The sequence below is a fragment of the Haemaphysalis longicornis genome, unplaced genomic scaffold (genome assembly GCF_048455015.1).
Source record: "Haemaphysalis longicornis isolate Haplotype H1 unplaced genomic scaffold, Haemaphysalis longicornis Haplotype H1 scaffold_2, whole genome shotgun sequence".
Taxonomy (NCBI): domain Eukaryota; kingdom Metazoa; phylum Arthropoda; class Arachnida; order Ixodida; family Ixodidae; genus Haemaphysalis; species Haemaphysalis longicornis.
Genome location: NW_027526295.1, coordinates 145,342,701 through 145,350,246, shown reverse-complemented (window position 1 = coordinate 145,350,246; position 7,546 = coordinate 145,342,701).

Sequence of the window (7,546 nt, the reverse complement as noted above, 5' to 3'; positions counted from 1 at the left end):
TGGCGCACAAGCCGATGGCTTTTAGCCACGCACACAGCACATACCCCATGCGAGGTTGAGTCGTACGTCGCACGAGAAAGATAATCCAGGCCATGGGAAGCACTATCCACCCGCAGAAGCACAACGTCGCATTTCATCGCGAAACAAAGGCGTCCACAACACACACCATCGCCTCCTGTAATGCCAAACGCATCTCGCACTTCCCAATGGGAGTGAGTGGTACGCCTGCAGTGCCCACATGTCGCGAAGTGGAGCCCCAAGCTGAACCGGTATCACGCAACCGTAACTGACTTCTGCAGTGGTTTGTACCTTGTTGCCAATGCAACCGATGTTTGAGATTGTCAAAGAAATGGCGCTCGCTCCAGCGCTAGAAAGCTCAGAGCCGCGACGGAGCATGTTTTGCCAACGTTGCCGCTCTCCACCACGCGTCGCCCCAAGCTGAAGTGGTCACATGATTGAAGCGTTTTGTGCACGGGTTCTGTATCGGTTTAATATGACTTTTTCACGTGCCGCCTGCAGGAATTACCACCGCCGCAAAATAAGACCCGGCACCAGCGGGGCCACATCTGATACGGCGCTTTTTGAATAAACAGTGCGCGGTGCATCAAGGGAACGAGCGCACGACCCTCCCCGTGCGGCTGCGAGTTCGCCGACGATAAAAAGTCATGTGCCGCCAGTTCGCTTTTCCAGCCTTGAGCGGAGTGCGAGATTCATGGTGTCAACAAAGCTTGCCCGTAGCAGACGACAGTCTGAGCAGCGCAATAGCGGAATTACGTCACGGCTGCGGAGTGCAGCATCATGGGAGGCAAGGCTCGCGCGCCGTCAACAGCGGAGAGTAAGTCGAAAGGAGGAGGAAACGCGGAGCGACGATAATGCGCGGTTTTTGATTTACGATTTCTCAGCTAAGACTCATCGCTTTAACAAAATTCTTGCGGGAGGAGATTGCAACTACATGGCTTTATTTGGGTACATGTACATCCATGCATCGGCGGAAGGTATTTCAGAACCCCTTTAAATGAGAATTACCGCGTTTGGTTTTGGTATCTGGGCTGTAGTAGAAGTACGTTCATCTTGCACAGAGTAAAAAGGGGCGGAATGCAATGGGTAAGAAATACACACTACGAACGCTATCTCTCGACTACAAAGTGAGTGTGCAAGCTTGTGCACTGGACATAGACGTGGTGTATTGTTTAGGGAGTTTTCAGTAATATGTCTCTTCTTAGCATTGAAGTTTTGTTAAAATATTCACTTTCCGTTACTGCTTTACCCTTTTACGAGAGAGCGATCACAAAACAGTATGATGTGTGCTATAGGGAGAGTTCAACAAATAAATAGGGCACGCTACTACGGAGAGGCCAACGTTACTGTATAACCAACCTATTTATTTATATAACGAGACTATCAGCCACGCCGTCACATCATGGCAGGCGAGGTGAGGCGTTGCCACATAGTTGAGAGGCCTGTGCCATGGAGAACATTGTATTCCATCTAGCTGAATTTCGCGGTATTTGCAACTTGGGATTTCTGTTTTTTTTCGGGGCAAATCAGGAAACATCCCTAAAACTGTTCAAGAGCAAGCCCGTTTTGCCCTCGCTCAAAAAGTGTGGTGGCTGCATCCGTAAAGAAACTGTGTACAGCGTAAAGAAGGAGTCTTACATTGTTAGAATTCATATATCAAACACCTTTAACTTTGAAGCTATCTGCAGGTGCATTTTTGAAGAATTTGAAAAGTCTGCAGTAATTTATTGAAGAAAAAGGCTGTCTCACATTAACACTAGGAAAGGGTAAAGCGAAACGTTAACAAACGCTCGTTTGTTTTTGCGTATCCACACAAATCAACCAACGCACGTGTATTGTGACATTCAAACTGGGTAGAACGAAGCGTTAACACACGCTGATCGGTTTTTGTGCCTCGGCACTTATGAAGACGCTCGCTTGCTTCATACAAAATACCATGCTCACGTTTTGTTGAAACTGCCTCAACAAATTGACCCTTAACGTCAGTGAGGATCTTACTGAGAAAGCAGGTTACTGGGCGCGGACGTAACCTCGAAATAGGTTCCTGCTGTGTTTTTTGGGCCACTATATGCACCACTTACACTTTACACTAAAAATGAAACCATCGTTTTGTTACTGCAGTTCCTCTATTTGTTCACGTATGTGAACGAAAGATGCGTTCGCTTCTCTGACTAGCGCTTTCGGGCCAAACAAAATGTGGGGAACAGACGCTAGGAAATGCGGCAAGGGCTGTGATCGAACGCTGTTTTTCATTGTTTAGATGAACCACTCACAGCTGTGGCTTCCCTGAAGTGATCTGCCAATAATGCTAAACAACCAGTAGTTTTTATCCAATTTATGAGTTTCGTAGCCATTGATAGGAAAAGCGCAAGACTGGTTCAAAAATTCTTCTCCGTGCTTATCTAGGGGGGTAATAATAAAAGCACAATAGAAAAAGTAAATATGAGAGGTAACAGTTCGCATTCATTCGTAAACTGCACGCTAATCGATACGCGGGTCTTACCGTCGTTCTAAGTCGTTAGCTCCATACAGTCACCAAACCTATACGAAATTTCCGTGCCGCACTAGAAAGGAAGGGGCATTGGGGTTCGTAGTCGTCATAAAAATTCTCTTTCATTCCCCTATTCGGTATTGCTAACAAGATTCCGAGACCAAGAATGATTACGTGATAAATAATAAATACAGGAAACAGAGTGGAAGTTCAAGACCAGAGTCCCTGTCTTGAGCTGTCACTGGCGTTTTCCGGAAGTTCCGTCGAAAAATAGTAGTCGCAAATTGATTCATTTGATTGATTGTGGGGTTTAACCCGCCAATGCTACACAGGCGATAAGGCGTGCCGTCGTGTAGGGCTCCGGAATGATTTTGACCACCTAGGTGTCTTGAACGGGTGCCGAAATCTGGAACACACGGGCGTTTTAGCTATTTGCCTCCGTCAGAGAAGCGGCCGCCGCTACTAGGAATTGAACCCGAGTCGTTGTGCTCAGCAGCACAACGCCACAGCCAATGAGCCACCACGGCGGCTGTAGCCGCAAATGGCAGAGACCTTGGATCCGTGTATCGTCTACCAACAGCGAGAGGAGCACTGCATATCAGCATGAAAGTGTTTTATGCAAGGGTATAGCAAGAACCAACCGACATCATATCCGTCACGGAAATGACATCGCCAGAAAAGGTTCCATTCACGCAGCGGCGATGGGATTCGATCCAACTATTACTCTGGCGGAACGGGAGGTGTGAAACGCTCAATCAACTGGGCTATGAACACGTGTCTAAATAGCACTTCGAACGCGCCTTACATGCTCCCCTATAACATTGTCCATTTACATGGTACTGCCGTCCAGGAGGGGTGAAGCGATGTAGTGCGTGATGACGCTAACGAGCGCCGATATTTGGCGCCTCTATAGGGAAGCATATAGCCAGTATAGCAGCGTAAGCTGCGGTGTGTGTTTATCCAGCGCCTATGCTGCGAGTGTGATAGGCCCCTGCATGGTGGAGGAATAACTTATTCCTCCACCGTGGCCCCGTGTTAGAAAACTGTTGCATCAAGGAAGAATGCCGCTCTCCTGACTTCTTTGGTGCGGCGAGACACACGCCAGCAGGAAGCGGAACGCGTTCAGGCATTCACGGTCCAAGCTACATAACCTTCCTCTGGCCTTCTCAAACGTGAGCTCCTCGCAACGCACGCGCCTGCAGTACACGCCACGCAGCAGCACCGAAGTGGTCGCACCTTTGCCGAAGCGACCCCGAAGTAGGACGTTGCTCGCCAAGCACACCCACAAGACTGCTGCCGACCTGAAAATCCTGCTCCTTTCACTCTAGCGGAGCGTGACTTTACCAAACAATTCGCTGACAAGCCGTTCGGTTTCTTTCGCATGGTTTGCGAGCGCCTGGTGTTTCAATCGAATTTACGCAATTCTCCAAGACGTGTAATCTAGTGTCTAATGTTGATGCGTCTAACCGTGCCATACCGACGTAAGATAAATAGCCATGTGCAAGTTCACATGGATGCACGATAAACACTCAACTGCTCTTGTGAAGGCACATTTCACTTTCGTGTTTCACCGGTTCCTATGAAAGAGAGATGAACCATATTTATTTTGCTATCCCCTTCGCCCATTACCATTCGCTTCTACCATCGTTATGCTAGAACACACGGATAAAAAACATGCAAACAACCGCGCCCTTCACGCGACGCACACTGGCCATCCTTCGTGCTTACTGGTTTTATGGAAATGGCCGTGGTGAAAATCTAAATTACTTTGTAAATTATGGTAGGGGTATCTAACTATAGGCCTCACAAGCGCCGTGGCAAACGCGGTATATTGGCTAACACTTACGTGCGGGAAGTTTTGTGCAAGTTCAAATACTCACGCAGTGTTACATACCCATAGTGCAGTAATACCGAAAGGTGTATTAGCCAACGCTTTCGTCGGGTTTCTACAGCGGGGCTTGCCTTTTCGTGTCCCTTGTACGTTGTGCTTCACGCCGGGGTAGGAGCAGGTTCCAAGACCTGGCGCCGGCTTCGCAGAAACCGGTTCCCAGACCCACCGATAGAGTGTGCAACGGCTCCGCAGGGGCGATTTTCTCTCCGTATCCCCCGGATAGGGAGAAGGAAGAGAACCAGCCCCCGCTGACGTTTGTCTGCGAATTTCTGTTCGTGAACTTTGAATTTTCGAGTTGAAGGCGCTGATGTTCTCGGTTGGGCGCCCGTTGATGTTCGAGCTGACACAAGACGATCACAGCTCCGCTGTTTTAGCAGCTTCATGCTGCATACACTGCGGTACTAGGTTTAATTTTTTTTAACTCGTCTGAGTGACAAAAATCACGCTGGTACATATTTTCACAGCTGCACATGCGAGAAGATGTGTATTTTCTAATGCTTTCCTCCGGATTTTTTCCTCTAGTCGAGTCCCGAGTTTCTAATAAGACGATCAATGTAGCACTTTGCGCATATAACCGTTGATGTTTCGAATTCAGTCCATTATGTCTGTCTGTGGCGCAAACACCAGTGATGGAATACTATTGTGCACGGTCTACAGCATCCCTGAAATGCCCGGATAAGACATGGAAACGCTGATCTGTAGTCATTTTGCATGCATGATACAACTAGAAATACCGATCAATATCATCGGTGACTTTAATGTTAGCATCACGAAACTTAGCAAAAAGGACTTCTCCCTGGATTTTGTTTTCGATAACATCCAACTCTCATGCTACAATGGTTCTAACCAAGACACCATCCGGTATAAGTATAGATCGTGTTTAGATTTGGTGTTGGCAATAAAGCAAAATACAGCGCCCGAAACTCCAAACTTAAATTACTGCATCCAATGTCAGCTGGTAAAACTTTCTTTGCCACAACTTCCCTGGAAATTTACTTTCGCAAGGTAGGAATGTTGGGTCATTTTATAGCGCAGTTCTTAAGCACCCGCTTAACAGCGAAGAGGAAACCGGAGAAGGATATTATAGCGAAAGTGTGAAGCAGGGGGGTGGGGGGGTGTGCCGAGGCCGCCCGAGACGTGCTGGCTTTCACAATTGCAAAGAAGGAATGATGGGTCATTTTAGAGCGCAGCTTTCAAGCGGCTGCTCCTATGGTTTGACGTCGTCCGTCCTCCTCGGTCTCGTTGTAACCGAGCGAACGAAAAGCACACCGAAGACAGACGAGTCCGAGTGAACAGGAAAGCGAAGAAGGGAATTGTGGGGGACGTGTGAAGGGGAGGGCGGAATGCCGAGGCCGCGCGAGACATGCGCGATGGCGGAATCGTGCTGGGGTTCACACGGGAGTAGTGCGGGCTGTTGTGCATTCGCTGACTACTCGATCCCTTCCTGAGACGCTGTACACATGCGCCGTCACCGACAGGACTGCGACTCGTTATGATGCACTCAGAATTTGCAATAAAGTACCGCAATTGTGAGAAAATTTCTATACCTTCGGACTAGACAAGCCCCAAATCACTGAAAAGGAGCCTTCATTAACACCGGCGGAAGCGGGGAGATAAATAATTCAGGACTACCGAGCAATAAAGCCCGGAGGTGGTTCATGACACCCCCAAAGACTTCTGAAACGATTTGGTGTGTAGATGTACGAATCCCGAGACGGGGCATCATGTGAACTCTCTCTGGGAGTATTCGTAATAGAGTACAACCGCTCACTGCTCCACGACATGATTACGGAGCCACCACCAGCTGTTTTCACGGTAACATTTTACCTTGAAAGCTATTATCGACTAAATGTCCAGGATTCACTCCTGAACGAACACTGTATTAACGCGAGTGCGCCATGGGACTTCAAAAAAGTGATGCACCTAATAATCAGACCTAAAAGCACGTTGTTCAGTTACGTTAGGTCATGTGCCTCATGGGTAGAGTGTTGCGATTGCCAGCGTCTCGGCTCAAATGATGGACCTTGTGCTATTGGTTCCATATGCCAGAATTTTGCCTAGTCCGCTATTTTGCAGCAACCGGTGCGCCATCTGGTGGGCATGCTGTTGTTCCGTGCGGTGCGTGGATATCAGACGTCCCAGCGGAATCAAAAATCGGTAAGTGTCATTTATTCAGTATGTCACCAGCGCGAAGTTTAACAGTGCTTTAGGGAGAACGTAAAAAGCCTCCGAGAGCTGTCAGGTTTGCCCATAAATTCTGTTCTCAACCCGCTAAGGCGGCGTGCCATCCTACACACGCTTTGTCCTCACAAGGGTTCCCTGTGAGGCAACGTTTCACCTCGACAGTAGGACGCCCGACTTTTTATCACCAATTGATGTTTGTTTTCTTAATTGTGAGCAGGTTGCCGTCATTGCCTTTACTTACTATGTAAAGAATCTACTCGTCCTGTCGTCCCCCGTTGTTGGCTGCAACGACAATCAGCGTAAGTGCAAAGTGCTCATACAAGAAACGTTCGAAGTGCACCACGACAAAAGAACTGTCTGCATGTGTGGAGTCTATTCGCTGCACAAATTTCCTGCGTCCCTTGAGCGCCGCCGCGAATGAGTCGTCACGCTGTATCGGAAAGATTTCGAATCTCGAAAATTTGCGAGGTCAAATACGGTCGTACGCTCATTTTGGAAGCGCTGTTTATTCACCTTCATGCTCAACCCTTATCACACATTTCTGTGCTCTGGAGGCATTCTCTGTTAATTTTATTCACAAGTAGCCAACAAAAATCAACCCGACACATATATGCTCCAGCACGGGTACGCGAAAAAAAGCGAGCCGATAGTGAAATACTAGCGTCGTGATGGCGGAGCACGCCGGGTCGTGTCGGTAAGTAAATTGCTGTTGGTGGTTCTCACCGGCGGCTGAAACGCAAACGTTCTTTTGAGCAAGAAAACCGCCGGGAAATCTTGGTGTACCCAGTACGGTGCTCCTGTGTTTGTAGCAGGAATTAGTGTTATGCGGCGGCAAATATGTCTCCTGCGAATGCCTGCTACGCATGCTCAAAGTCAGTGGTTTTAGTACATCCAGCGAATGCCACTGATCGCGCTGTAGGACAAATTTATAAGCATGTTATGGGGCGGCAGATATTGTTAAA